At 40.4% G+C, this 15,964-nt stretch overlaps 2 pseudogenes; one reads left to right on the top strand and one right to left on the bottom strand.

The window, feature by feature from the left end:
• Nucleotides 1–1,411: 1,411 nt before the first annotated feature.
• LOC130266774 (tubulin-specific chaperone C-like) lies at nucleotides 1,412–14,855 on the bottom strand (annotated as a pseudogene).
• Nucleotides 14,856–14,917: 62 nt separating this feature from the next.
• LOC130266775 (methylosome protein 50-like) lies at nucleotides 14,918–15,960 on the top strand (annotated as a pseudogene).
• Nucleotides 15,961–15,964: the final 4 nt, after the last annotated feature.

Here is a 15,964-nt window from a genome sequence, read left to right on the forward strand (position 1 = left end):
ACTGTTTCACCTTTATCACCCTAAAGCACAACAGAAAGCATACCCAAGCAGAACAGAAAGCTGGGATCTGAAGGCATCATTTCCCCCCTTTAGAGGCGTGACAAGGCCTCTGCTACCTTGTCAAGTCTCTATTCTAAACTTCATTATCAACAGAAACTTAATAACTAGTCAATGTTTAACAATAATAATATAAATATCTAACATTAGACAAATATCTAATAACAATACATACTAAAAAAACCCATAAACTTAATAATAGGAAACAATTTAGCAAGAACAATATTTTGTATAATCAAATATTATATAAAGAAGAACAACAATTAAACATAGAATAGAATAGAAACAAAGACAAGGAATCACCCAAAACACACTATCATTTACATTTATTTTTGTTGTTAAAACTTGTTTAGGAGCAAAGCTAAAGCTTTTCTTAACTCTGGAGTAATTAATGTATCAGGAGAGCATTAGATGTTTATCAAAACATCTTTTCTTTTAGACTTCTGCATTCCAGTCTGCTGCACCAGGCAACTACAAACTGCTAGAAAATTAGATATTTGATCTTTTTATTCTAGGCACATATAAGGAATCACCTGAAATGAGTGATTCCCAATGGGTAATTGTGACGCAGAAAATATGTTCTAATAAATATCCAATGTTCTGCTTGCCACAAGCTGCAACTGCAGCTGAGGTGCCTCCCCTGGGACCCACTCGTGAGACAGAGAGCTTCTTCCAGACAGCACCCCAGATGGGACCCAGAGCTACTGCAAACACCAGCAGATTTAGGTGCTCACCTCAAACGTACATCCACATCTACAGCACAGAAACATCTTACAAACTGCAGGATCTAATGTTTATCTGATGAGATGAGACACGTCCACTATGTTTACTCCCATGAAGTTGCTGCGCATAAATACCTCATGCCTGAGTCTGCAGTGCTGCTCTATTTGACAGATCAGGGGGAGAACTGACAGTACCCCACAAACCCTGAGTTTTGGTGCATTCCCTCTTAGGCTCATTTTGTTTCAGTGCTGGCCCAGCCCTGCTGCTCTGAGCTCTGGCTCTGACTCTTTTCATACCCCTCTTGCCAGATTGCTCCCAGGAGAGGAGGGGGCAGAGGAACAGCCCATAGCACAGGACAGCTTCACTGTAACTAATTTAGTCTGCCTGGGTGAGTGAAAGCAGCACAACAGCTCTAACAGTGGCTCACTGTCGTTCGTGTACCAGTGGCCTTTGCTCCACCTCAATAAGTTAGAACTCACAATAAAGTCTTTTAGAAATTGGCAAATTTCACAGTGATACCTACAGATTATGGCAGCAACTTGTGCAAGAACAGTAAACAATATTTAACAGGTATTCTTAACTAAGAAATCTAGCCATACATTATAGTTTTAAATTTAAATATGAAGTAGAATTATTTAATTACATATTGGGGATTAAGTCCCAGAGTTCGTGGATGAGTTAACCAGTCAATGTGCCCCACTAGGTTCCAGTTGTTACTGTTTTGTTCTTGCTGAGCCCAGACAACTCGAAATCTCTCTCGATACCAGGGTAACTCTGGAAGTAGGGGGTGAAGGAGACCCTGGGACAGGCTTCGATGACGGCCCGGCTGGTGACTCGCACACAGACCCAGCAGTGGGTAGTGCGGTGGGTGCGGTGCTGCTAACCGGCCAGCGCGCACGGGCAGGCGCTGCAGCCTCCACCCGCACGGAGGTGGGCACGGGCCCGCAGAGCGCGGGGCATCCGCGGCAGTCGCGCACCCGCAGCGCGTTGGGGTTGCTGCGGAGCCGCACCCGGCAGCCGCGCAGCTCCGACAGCAGCAAGCCCCGCTGCAGCAGCTTTAGCTCTCTTGTCTTGGGCGCCGCTTAACCTGCACAGCGGCGGCCTGCCCGATTCGCCCTTGGCGAGGCCGGGGCCGGGCGCGGCGAGCTCGGCGGGGCGCGGGGCACCGCTCGGGGCCGCTTCTTTCCTTGGGGACGCGAAAGACGAATTTCTTCTTCGGCTGCAGCCGCTTTGCTGCCTGTTGTCACCCCGCTTCCCGTGCTTCCCCTCCTTTCTCCCCTTTGCGGGGCTGCGGGAGGAGGGGCCGCGCCCCGGCCTTCGGGGTTGCCACGGTAGCTATCAAGCCTAAGAGCAGAGGAGGCGCCACCTCTCCTATGGGCTCCCTCTCCGCCTTCTTCGTAAAAGGCCTTGTCCCCCGGCCCCTCCTCTCGGGGCGGCACCGAGGGCTGCACACACTCGTTATCTCTTTCTTTTTTCCCGACCCCCGTGGGCGGTGCCGGGGACGGCAGCGCGGGCAGTGTGCATGGCCGCCAGGGCCCGCCTTCCTCCTCCTTCACTGACCGGGGCCCTGCCTGAGCCGCGCCCCCCCTTTCCCCCTCTGCGGGGCTGCGGGAGGAGGGGCCGTGCCCCGGCCCGGGCCCGTGCCCGGCGCAGTTGGGACCGATTCTGCTTTCATGGCAGGCGCAACCAGGTCCAAATCTGCTTTCTCTTTTTCTCGGTCCAGCTTACATGCTAATATCAGGAAAAGCCGGGCATATTTTAGCTCTTCAAAAAATTTATCTCTACGCAGTTGGGATATTAAACTTGATACTAATTTTCGATTTAAACTTCCAAACTTAGGCCAGGTTTCTCCATTATCTAATTCATACACTGGCCAAAATTTTTCCGAGAGTCTAATAAGTTTAGGTTTTGAAAGCTCGGACTCTTCTCCAATCAGATCTGCCCAGCTTTTCAATATTAGCCCCAAAGGGCTATTTCTTGGAATACTATTATTATCAGATTCAGAAGAGGATGTGCAACCCATTCTGATATCCTGAACTATACAACAAAGCACAAACCAAACAGTCCAAACAGTCGGGATTTGAAACCACGACCCTTCGGGCCACAGCACAGACACTAATTACCTGCACCACTCTGGCTTCAAGCCAAGAGCACTGCAATTCAAACCTGCTCTTTATGAAGGCAGTCCTTCTTACAGATAAAGAGCAGAATTGTTGTGCTGAGGTTCTCCAAAACAAATTCACACTTTACAAAATTACAAATTACAAATTACAAATCTTATTAGCAGCTAACCCAGATGCTAAACTAACAGAATACCCTTTTATTCCGTCACTCACACATCTCTGTTCCCAGGGTTCTTGGCTCTGATATCTCTGGACCTCCGCTGGGGCTTTTCCAGAGCTGCCGGCCTTAGTCCAGGGATTTTTCCAGATGCCTCCTCTCCTGGCTGGCTCGCCAAAAACTGTTGCCTTTACGAGCTGGAACAGAGATCACACAGAGTTAGGGGAAATAAATGGGTATCTATTGAAAGGCCTTCAAAGGCCACACCCTGGCAGCAACAGTGCCACAGCCTGGCCCCTGCCCTGCCCGAGTGGCTCCAAGGTGGATGCAAAAGAGAGCTTGGTCACATGATTTTACATTTTTATAGACTTCAGTCCATTTACATACAGGAGTCAGCCATCCAATTAATAGTTTCAAATTGTAAGGTGTCCTCCTCCTCTTCTCTTGGCTGGCCTGCCCTCCTCTTCTCAGGTTGTTTATACTTTGGGCCTGGAGTCTGAAGAAACTGTCCCTGAGCCCATAGCTGGTATCAGACTGTTTCACCTTTATCACCCTAAAGCACAACAGAAAGCATACCCAAGCAGAACAGAAAGCTGGGATCTGAAGGCATCACATTGACCTTCACGTACAGTCAACAGCTTCTGGGAACTGTTTAGTACGGCCAGTCCTTGGCTCTGCCTTTTTAGAGCGTGCCTGTTTTTTGGCTTGTGGTTTTATCCTTCTCTTTATCCCTTTTAATTTGGGTGCTTGTCCAGCCAGTGAGTGTTGATAATTGTCAGCTGCAGGGGTCCCCATCATGGGCTTTTGTCTTTGACTAAGCATGGAGTTTAAGCATAATATCACTAAGAAAACACACCAAAAATATCTTCCAAAACCCCCCAAAAATCCCAACAAAACCAAAAAAAATCCCAAAAACCCCCCACAAATATCCCCCAAAAATTATCAAAAAATACCAACCCCCCCAAAAAAAACAGCACAAAAACACCCCAAAAAATTACGAAAAACCTCAAAAAAAATTCCCCAAAATATCCCTACAAAACACCCCAAAAATTACTAAGAAACCCACCAAAAATTACCAAAAAACCCAATAAAAGGTCTCAAAAAAAATCCCTCCAAAATTTTCAAAAATATCCTCAAACAAAAAACCCCAAATACCACCTGGAGCTGGCGGCCAAAAGTAAGAAAAAAAACCCGAAAAACGCCTAAAAATACCCCAAATAAACACCAAAATATCGCCAAAAATTAAAAAAAAAATAAAATAAAAAAAAAAATTCCCCAAAAAATCCCCCCAGAAATCCCCAAAAAGCCCTCAAAAAAAAACCCAAAAAAATCCCAAAAATATCTCCCATAAACCCCCCAAAAATCCCCCCAAAATGCCCTAGAAACACCCCTAAAAAATCCCCTAAAATCACTCTAACCTGGCGGCCACAGGTGAGAAAAAAACCAAAAAAACACCCCAAAAATAACCCAAATAATTACCAAAAACTCAAAAAATTCCACCCAAAAAAATCCCCAAAATTTCAAAAAAAATCCCCAAAAAAATCCCGCAAAAATTCCAAATAAATTCCCCACAACCCCCCAAAATATTCCCAAAAATCCCCCAAAAATTACCAACCCCGCCGAAAAAAATTCCCAAAAAAATCCCCTAGAAACACCCAAAAATCACCAATACCTGGCAGCCAAAGGTGAAAAAAACGCCCAAAACTAACCCAAAAACACCCAAAAAAATCCCAAAAAAATTACCAAAAATATCCCCAAAATCTCCTTAACCTGGTGGCCAAACGTGAGAAAAAAACCCAAAAAACACTCCAAAAAACAAGCCAAAAATATCCCCAAAACTTAACAAAACCCCCAAAAAATTGCCAAAAAAATATCCCCAAAAAATCTCCAAAAATTCCAAAAGAATCCTCAAAAATTCCGAATAAATTTCCCAAACCCCTCCCGAAAATCCCCCCAAAAAAACCCCAAAAATCCCCCTTAAAAATGCCCAAAAAACCCCCCTAGAAATACCCCAAATAAACCCGCAAAATCACATAACCTGGCTGCCAAAGGTGAGAAAAATACCCCCAAAAAATACTTGAAAAATATCTCCAAAAAAATCCCCCCAAAAATCCGAAAAAAATTCAAAAAAAAATTCCCCCCCAAAATTCCCAAAAACCCTCCAAAAATCCCCAAAAAAATCCCAAAATCCCAAAAAACACCAAAAATTTTCCCAAAAAACACCCCAAATATATCTCCAAAAATCCCCAAACAATCCCAAAACAATTCCAAAAAAATTACCCAAAACAATTCCCCCAAAAATTACCCAAAAAAATTCCCCCAAAAATTACCAAAACACCCTCAAAAAAAACCCCCCAAAAAATCCTAAAACCACCCAAAAAACCACCCAAAACACCCCAAAAAATCCCCCCCAAAAACCCCAAAAAATCGCCAAAAAAACCCCAAAAAATTCCAAAAAAAAATCCCCCAAAAAATCCGAAAAAAATTCAAAAAAAATTCCCCCCCAAAATTCCCAAAAACCCTCCAAAAATCCCCAAAAAAATCCCAAAATCCCAAAAAACACCAAAAATTTTCCCAAAAAACACCCCAAATATATCTCCAAAAATCCCCAAACAATCCCAAAACAATTCCAAAAAAATTACCCAAAAATATTCCCCCAAAAATTACCAAAACACCCTCAAAAAAAAACCCCCAAAAAATCCTAAAACCACCCAAAAAACCACCCAAAACACCCCAAAAAATCCCCCCCAAAAACCCCAAAAAATCGCCAAAAAAACCCCAAAAAATTCCAAAAAAAAATCCCCCAAAAAATTCCCTCACCAAAGTCCCCCCAAAAATTACCAAAAATATTCTCAAAAACCCCAAAAATCACCTGAACCTGGCCGAAAAAGGTGAGAAGAAACCCCAAAAAACAACCCAAAAAACCAGCCAAAAACACCCCAAAGCATCCCCAAAAACATCCCCAAAAATTACCAAAAACCCAAAAAAAATTCCCCAAAAAATTCCAAAAAAAAAATCCCCCAAAAAATCCGAAAAAAATTCAAAAAAAATTCCCCCCCAAAATTCCCAAAAACCCTCCAAAAATCCCAAAAAAAATCCCAAAATCCCAAAAAACACCAAAAATTTTCCCAAAAAACACCCCAAATATATCTCCAAAAATCCCCAAACAATCCCAAAACAATTCCAAAAAAATTACCCAAAACAATTCCCCCAAAAATTACCCAAAAAAATTCCCCCAAAAATTACCAAAACACCCTCAAAAAAAAACCCCCCAAAAAATCCTAAAACCACCCAAAAAACCACCCAAAACACCCCAAAAAATCCCCCCCAAAAACCCCAAAAAATCGCCAAAAAAACCCCAAAAAATTCCAAAAAAAAATCCCCCAAAAAATTCCCAAAAACCCTCCAAAAATCCCCAAAAAAATCCCAAAATCCCAAAAAACACCAAAAATTTTCCCAAAAAACACCCCAAATATATCTCCAAAAATCCCCAAACAATCCCAAAACAATTCCAAAAAAATTACCCAAAAAAATTCCCCCAAAAATTACCAAAACACCCTCAAAAAAAACCCCCCAAAAAATCCTAAAACCACCCAAAAAACCACCCAAAACACCCCAAAAAATCCCCCCCAAAAACCCCAAAAAATCGCCAAAAAAAACCCAAAAAATTCCAAAAAAAAAATCCCCCAAAAAATTCCCCCAACAAAGTCCCCCCAAAAATTACCAAAAATATTCTCAAAAACCCCAAAAATCACCTGAACCTGGCCGAAAAAGGTGAGAAGAAACCCCAAAAAACTACCCAAAAAAACAGCCAAAAACACCCCAAAGCATCCCCAAAAACATCCCCCAAAAATTACCAAAAACCCAAAAAAAATTCCCCAAAAAATTCCAAAAAAAAAATCCCCCAAAAAATACGAAAAAAATTCAAAAAAAATTCCCCCCCAAAATTCCCAAAAACCCTCCAAAAATCCCCAAAAAAATCCCAAAATCCCAAAAAACACCAAAAATTTTCCCAAAAAACACCCCAAATATATCTCCAAAAATCCCCAAACAATCCCAAAACAATTCCAAAAAAATTACCCAAAAAAATTCCCCCAAAAATTACCCAAAAAAATTCCCCCAAAAATTACCAAAACACCCTCAAAAAAAACCCCCAAAAAATCCAAAAACCACCCAAAAAACCACCCAAAACACCTCAAAAAATCCCCCCAAAAACCCCCAAAAAATCGCCAAAAAAACCCCCCAAAAAAAAAAAAAAAATCCCCCAAAAAATCCGAAAAAAATTCAAAAAAAATTCCCCCCCAAAATTCCCAAAAACCCTCCAAAAATCCCCAAAAAAATCCCAAAATCCCAAAAAACACCAAAAATTTTCCCAAAAAACACCCCAAATATATCTCCAAAAATCCCCAAACAATCCCAAAACAATTCCAAAAAAATTACCCAAAACAATTCCCCCAAAAATTACCCAAAAAAATTCCCCCAAAAATTACCAAAACACCCTCAAAAAAAACCCCCCAAAAAATCCTAAAACCACCCAAAAAACCACCCAAAACACCCCAAAAAATCCCCCCCAAAAACCCCAAAAAATCGCCAAAAAAACCCCAAAAAATTCCAAAAAAAAATCCCCCAAAAAATCCGAAAAAAATTAAAAAAAAATTCCCCCCCAAAATTCCCAAAAACCCTCCAAAAATCCCCAAAAAAATCCCAAAATCCCAAAAAACACCAAAAATTTTCCCAAAAAACACCCCAAATATATCTCCAAAAATCCCCAAACAATCCCAAAACAATTCCAAAAAAATTACCCAAAAAAATTCCCCCAAAAATTACCAAAACACCCTCAAAAAAAACCCCCCAAAAAATCCTAAAACCACCCAAAAAACCACCCAAAACACCCCAAAAAATCCCCCCCAAAAACCCCAAAAAATCGCCAAAAAAAACCCAAAAAATTCCAAAAAAAAATCCCCCAAAAAATTCCCCCAACAAAGTCCCCCCAAAAATTACCAAAAATATTCTCAAAAACCCCAAAAATCACCTGAACCTGGCCGAAAAAGGTGAGAAGAAACCCCAAAAAACTACCCAAAAAACCAGCCAAAAACACCCCAAAGCATCCCCAAAAACATCCCCAAAAATTACCAAAAACCCAAAAAAAATTCCCCAAAAAATTCCAAAAAAAAAAATCCCCCAAAAAATACGAAAAAAATTCAAAAAAAATTCCCCCCCAAAATTCCCAAAAACCCTCCAAAAATCCCCAAAAAAATCCCAAAATCCCAAAAACCACCAAAAATTTTCCCAAAAAACACCCCAAATATATCTCCAAAAATCCCCAAACAATCCCAAAACAATTCCAAAAAAATTACCCAAAAATATTCCCCCAAAAATTACCAAAACACCCTCAAAAAAAACCCCCCAAAAAATCCTAAAACCACCCAAAAAACCACCCAAAACACCCCAAAAAATCCCCCCCAAAAACCCCAAAAAATCGCCAAAAAAACCCCAAAAAATTCCAAAAATATCTCTCATAAACCCCCCAAAAATCCCCCCAAAATGCCCTAGAAACACCCCTAAAAAATCCCCTAAAATCACTCTAACCTGGCGGCCACAGGTGAGAAAAAAAAACCAAAAAAACACCCCAAAAATAACCCAAATAATTACCAAAAACTCAAAAAATTCCACCCAAAAAAATCCCCAAAATTTCAAAAAAAATCCCCAAAAAATCCCGCAAAAATTCCAAATAAATTCCCCACAACCCCCCAAAATATTCCCAAAAATCCCCCAAAAATTACCAACCCCGCCGAAAAAAATTCCCAAAAAAATCCCCTAGAAACACCCAAAAATCACCAATACCTGGCAGCCAAAGGTGAAAAAAACGCCCAAAACTAACCCAAAAACACCCAAAAAAATCCCAAAAAAATTACCAAAAATATCCCCAAAATCTCCTTAACCTGGTGGCCAAACGTGAGAAAAAAACCCAAAAAACACTCCAAAAAACAAGCCAAAAATATCCCCAAAACTTAACAAAACCCCCAAAAAATTGCCAAAAAAATATCCCCAAAAAATCTCCAAAAATTCCAAAAGAATCCTCAAAAATTCCGAATAAATTTCCCAAATCCCCCCAAAATCCCCCCAAAAAAACCCCAAAAATCCCCCTTAAAAATGCCCAAAAAAACCCCCTAGAAATACCCCAAATAAACCCGCAAAATCACATAACCTGGCTGCCAAAGGTGAGAAAAATACCCCCAAAAAATACTTGAAAAATATCTCCAAAAAAATCCCCCCAAAAATCCGAAAAAAATTCAAAAAAAAATTCCCCCCCAAAATTCCCAAAAACCCTCCAAAAATCCCCAAAAAAATCCCAAAATCCCAAAAAACACCAAAAATTTTCCCAAAAAACACCCCAAATATATCTCCAAAAATCCCCAAACAATCCCAAAACAATTCCAAAAAAATTACCCAAAAAAATTCCCCCAAAAATTACCCAAAAAAATTCCCCCAAAAATTACCAAAACACCCTCAAAAAAAAACCCCCAAAAAATACAAAAACCACCCAAAAAACCACCCAAAACACCCCAAAAAATCCCCCCAAAAACCCCCAAAAAATCGCCAAAAAAACCCCCAAAAAAATAAAAAAAAAAAATCCCCCAAAAAATCCGAAAAAAATTCAAAAAAAATTCCCCCCCAAAATTCCCAAAAACCCTCCAAAAATCCCCAAAAAAATCCCAAAATCCCAAAAAACACCAAAAATTTTCCCAAAAAACACCCCAAATATATCTCCAAAAATCCCCAAACAATCCCAAAACAATTCCCCAAAAATTACCCAAAAAAATTCCCCCAAAAATTACCCAAAAAAATTCCCCCAAAAATTACCAAAACACCCTCAAAAAAAACCCCCCAAAAAATCCTAAAACCACCCAAAAAACCACCCAAAACACCCCAAAAAATCCCCCCCAAAAACCCCAAAAAATCGCCAAAAAAAACCCAAAAAATTCCAAAAAAAAATCCCCCAAAAAATTCCCCCAACAAAGTCCCCCCAAAAATTACCAAAAATATTCTCAAAAACCCCAAAAATCACCTGAACCTGGCCGAAAAAGGTGAGAAGAAACCCCAAAAAACTACCCAAAAAAACAGCCAAAAACCCCCCAAAGCATCCCCAAAAACATCCCCAAAAATTACCAAAAACCCAAAAAAAATTCCCCAAAAAATTCCAAAAAAAAAATCCCCCAAAAAATACGAAAAAAATTCAAAAAAAATTCCCCCCCAAAATTCCCAAAAACCCTCCAAAAATCCCCAAAAAAATCCCAAAATCCCAAAAAACACCAAAAATTTTCCCAAAAAACACCCCAAATATATCTCCAAAAATCCCCAAACAATCCCAAAACAATTCCAAAAAAATTACCCAAAAAAATTCCCCCAAAAATTACCCAAAAAAATTCCCCCAAAAATTACCCAAAAAAATTCCCCCAAAAATTACCAAAACACCCTCAAAAAAAAACCCCCAAAAAATCCTAAAACCACCCAAAAAACCACCCAAAACACCCCAAAAAATCCCCCCCAAAAACCCCAAAAAATCGCCAAAAAAACCCCCAAAAAAATAAAAAAAAAAATCCCCCAAAAAATCCGAAAAAAATTCAAAAAAAATTCCCCCCCAAAATTCCCAAAAACCCTCCAAAAATCCCCAAAAAAATCCCAAAATCCCAAAAAACACCAAAAATTTTCCCAAAAAACACCCCAAATATATCTCCAAAAATCCCCAAACAATCCCAAAACAATTCCAAAAAAATTACCCAAAAAAATTCCCCCAAAAATTACCCAAAAAAATTCCCCCAAAAATTACCAAAACACCCTCAAAAAAAACCCCCCAAAAAATCCTAAAACCACCCAAAAAACCACCCAAAACACCCCAAAAAATCCCCCCCAAAAACCCCAAAAAATCGCCAAAAAAACCCCAAAAAATTCCAAAAAAAAATCCCCCAAAAAATCCGAAAAAAATTAAAAAAAAATTCCCCCCCAAAATTCCCAAAAACCCTCCAAAAATCCCCAAAAAAATCCCAAAATCCCAAAAAACACCAAAAATTTTCCCAAAAAACACCCCAAATATATCTCCAAAAATCCCCAAACAATCCCAAAACAATTCCAAAAAAATTACCCAAAAAAATTCCCCCAAAAATTACCAAAACACCCTCAAAAAAAACCCCCCAAAAAATCCTAAAACCACCCAAAAAACCACCCAAAACACCCCAAAAAATCCCCCCCAAAAACCCCAAAAAATCGCCAAAAAAAACCCAAAAAATTCCAAAAAAAAATCCCCCAAAAAATTCCCCCAACAAAGTCCCCCCAAAAATTACCAAAAATATTCTCAAAAACCCCAAAAATCACCTGAACCTGGCCGAAAAAGGTGAGAAGAAACCCCAAAAAACTACCCAAAAAAACAGCCAAAAACACCCCAAAGCATCCCCAAAAACATCCCCAAAAATTACCAAAAACCCAAAAAAAATTCCCCAAAAAATTCCAAAAAAAAAATCCCCCCAAAAATCCGAAAAAAATTAAAAAAAAATTCCCCCCCAAAATTCCCAAAAACCCTCCAAAAATCCCCAAAAAAATCCCAAAATCCCAAAAAACACCAAAAATTTTCCCAAAAAACACCCCAAATATATCTCCAAAAATCCCCAAACAATCCCAAAACAATTCAAAAAAAATTACCCAAAAAAATTCCCCCAAAAATTACCCAAAAAAATTCCCCCAAAAATTACCAAAACACCCTCAAAAAAAACCCCCCAAAAAATCCTAAAACCACCCAAAAAACCACCCAAAACACCCCAAAAAATCCCCCCAAAAACCCCCAAAAAATCGCCAAAAAAACCCCCAAAAAAATAAAAAAAAAAATCCCCCAAAAAATCCGAAAAAAATTCAAAAAAAATTCCCCCCCAAAATTCCCAAAAACCCTCCAAAAATCCCCAAAAAAATCCCAAAATCCCAAAAAACACCAAAAATTTTCCCAAAAAACACCCCAAATATATCTCCAAAAATCCCCAAACAATCCCAAAACAATTCCAAAAAAATTACCCAAAAAAATTCCCCCAAAAATTACCAAAACACCCTCAAAAAAAAACCCCCAAAAAATCCTAAAACCACCCAAAAAACCACCCAAAACACCCCAAAAAATCCCCCCAAAAACCCCCCAAAAATCGCCAAAAAAACCCCCAAAAAATAAAAAAAAAATCCCCCAAAAAATCCGAAAAAAATTAAAAAAAAATTCCCCCCCAAAATTCCCAAAAACCCCCCAAAAATCCCCAAAAAAATCCCAAAATCCCAAAAAACACCAAAAATTTTCCCAAAAAACACCCCAAATATATCTCCAAAAATCCCCAAACAATCCCAAAACAATTCCAAAAAAATTACCCAAAACAATTCCCCCAAAAATTACCCAAAAAAATTCCCCCAAAAATTACCAAAACACCCTCAAAAAAAAACCCCTAAAAAATCCTAAAACCACCCAAAAAACCACCCAAAACACCCCAAAAAATCCCCCCAAAATTCCCAAAAAATCGCCAAAAAAAAACCCAAAAAAATAGAAAAAAAATCCCCCAAAAAATTCGAAAAAAATTCAAAAAAAATTCCCCCCCAAAATTCCCAAAAACCCTCCAAAAATCCCCAAAAAAATCCCAAAATCCCAAAAAACACCAAAAATTTTCCCAAAAAACACCCCAAATATATCTCCAAAAATCCCCAAACAATCCCAAAACAATTCCAAAAAAATTACCCAAAAAAATTCCCCCAAAAATTACCAAAACACCATCAAAAAAAACCCCAAAAAATCCTAAAACCACCCAAAAAACCACCCAAAACACCCCAAAAAATCCCCCCCAAAACCCCCAAAAAATCGCCAAAAAAACCCCCAAAAAATTCCAAAAAAAAAATCCCCCAAAAAATTCCCCCAACTAAGTCCCCCCCAAAAATTTCCAAAAATATTCTCAAAAACCCCAAAAATCACCTGAACCTGGCCAAAAAAGGTGAGAAGAAACCCCAAAAAACTACCCAAAAAAACAGCCAAAAACACCCCAAAGCATCCTCAAAAACTACCAAAAACCCAAAAAAAATTCCCCAAAAAATTCCCACAAACACCCCAAAAAATTTCCCCCCGAAAAATCTCCAAAAAGCCCCAAAACCACCGAGAAAAAATCCCTAAAAATTACCAAAAACCCCCCAAAAATTACCAAAAAACCACCTGGAGCTGGCAGGCAAAGGTGAGAAAATAACATCCAAAAACTACCCAAAAAAACACCCAAAACACACAAAAAACATCCCCAAATATTACCAAAAAGCCAAAAAAAATCCCTCCCAAAAAATCCCAAAAAAACCCCCCAGAAATCAGCTGAAGCTGGCGGCCAAAGGGGAGACAAAACCCCCAAAAAACTACCCCAAAAACTCCCCGAAATGACCAAGAAAATTCCCCAAAAAAATCGCCAAAAAATAAAAAAAAAAAAAAATCCCCAAAAAAATCCCCCTAAAATTTCTTGAAAATCCCCCAAAAAACTCAAAAAACTCCAAAAAACCTCCCTAAAATATCCCCAAAAATTACCAAAATTTAAAAAAAAATCCCCAAATAAATATCCCCCCAAAAATCCCAAAAATCCCCCAAACCACCCAGAAAATATGCCCAAAAAAATTCCAAAAACCTCCCGAAAAATTATCAAAAAAATCACCTGGAGCTGGCAGGCAAAAGTGAGAAAATAACCCCAAAAACTACCCAAAAAACACCCAAAACCATCCAAAAATATCCCCAAAAATTTCCAAAAACCCCCAAAATTTTCCCCAAAAATACCCCAAAAAATCCCCCAAAATTACCAAAAATATCCCCAAAAATCCCAAAAAAACCCCCCAAGAAATCCCAAGAAAACCTCAAAAAAAGCCCAAAAAATCCCAAAAATATCTCCCATAAACCCCCCAAAAATCCCCCCCAAATGCCCTAGAAACACCCCTAAAAAATCCCCCAAAATCACTCTAACCTGGCGGCCACAGGTGAGAAAAAAACCAAAAAAACACCCCAAAAATAACCCAAATAATTACCAAAAACTCAAAAAAATTCCACCCAAAAAAATCCCCAAAATTTCAAAAAAAATCCCCAAAAAATCCCGCAAAAATTCCAAATAAATTCCCCACAACCCCCCAAAATATTCCCAAAAATCCCCCAAAAATTACCAACCCCGCCGAAAAAAATTCCCAAAAAAAACCCCTAGAAACACCCAAAAATCACCAATACCTGGCAGCCAAAGGTGAAAAAAACGCCCAAAACTAACCCAAAAACACCCAAAAAAATCCCAAAAAAATTACCAAAAATATCCCCAAAATCACCTTAACCTGGTGGCCAAACGTGAGAAAAAAACCCAAAAACACTCCAAAAAACAAGCCAAAAATATCCCCAAAACTTAACAAAACCCCCAAAAAATTGCCAAAAAAATATCCCCAAAAAATTTCCAAAAATTCCAAAAGAATCCTCAAAAATTCCGAATAAATTTCCCAAACCCCCCCTGAAAATCCCCCCAAAAAAACCCCAAAAATCCCCCTTAAAAATGCCCAAAAAACCCCCCTAGAAATACCCCAAATAAACCCCCAAAATCACATAACCTGGCTGCCAAAGGTGAGAAAAATACCCCCAAAAAATACCCCAAAAATATCTAACAAAAAACAAAGTTTAAATCTTCTGAAGTTAAAACACAATTCAGCAATTATCAATACTTTAAACATCAGACATACATTTACAAGATTAGATAATCATCAATCTTTAAAAACTGTGTCATCACCTCTTAAAAAACTGTGTCTTCACCTCAGGGTCTGCAAACAGCTGACAAACCTCGATTCAATGAGGAATCAGATGGTCATCTCCGGAAAATGAACACCCAATTCACTTCAAGGTTAGCTTCAGCTGTTATATTGACAAGGTCAAGTTCCCAATCCAAACGACTGGAATATTATTTTGATGCAGAAAACACCTGGGTTTACACATTTTTCTCTTTCAGTTAGAATCAAGGCTTGGCCAGAGCCTAAACTGTGGTTAGCTAGAACATCGCCCGGAAGATCACGCGGTGTACGAGGAGTTAGGGCCCCTCCCTCTCCACAGTGTTGGCCGATCATAGTCAACATGGTAAGGTGACGTAAGCACCTGTCGGGTACTTAAGCCGGTGCCCGTCAATCAATAAACGCACTTTGCCATCCACCATAGTGGTGTAGTGTGCAATTTGTCGTGGCCAGTTTGTAGTTTCGCCGCGGACTCCCTCCGGACCAGGTCGCCCTTGCTTTGCGTCACGCCCCGCCGCCCGCCCCGCCCGGCCCCGCGCTCTCGGAGGATGGGAAACCCGCGGTGGAGGCCGGCCCCGAGTGGAACATCCCGCCCAACGCGCCCGCCTGCATGGAGCGGCACCTGGAGCGCGCGCGTTACCGCGCAGACGGGGCCCTGCTGCTCGGCGCCTCCGGGCTGAACGGCCGCTGCTGGACCGGCTCGCTGTGGGTGTTCGCCGAGCCCCGGCGCGCCCCCAGCGAGGGCTTCTGCACCGCCGGCGTGCAGACCGAGGCGGGGGTCGCCGACCTGTGCTGGCTGGCGGACAGGGGCATCCTGGTGGCCTCCGACTCCGGTGCGGTGGAGCTCTGGGAGCTGGAGGAGAAGGAGAGCCTGATCGTGAACAAGTTCTGTAAATACGAGCACGATGACATCGTGACGTCGGTGTGTGTGTGCTGGCTGGCAGCAGCCAGGCTGTCAGCGGGGGCAGGGATTGCTGCGTGAAGGTCTGGGACATCCCGGAGCAAACGGTGCTGCACTCCTACAGAGCTCACTCCGACGCAGTGACATGTGTGGCTTCCTATCCTGGTAAGGACACTGTGTTCCTGTCCTGTGCTGAGGACAACAGAATTT

Source organism: Oenanthe melanoleuca, unplaced genomic scaffold (assembly GCF_029582105.1).
Source record: "Oenanthe melanoleuca isolate GR-GAL-2019-014 unplaced genomic scaffold, OMel1.0 S210, whole genome shotgun sequence".
NCBI lineage: Eukaryota > Metazoa > Chordata > Aves > Passeriformes > Muscicapidae > Oenanthe > Oenanthe melanoleuca.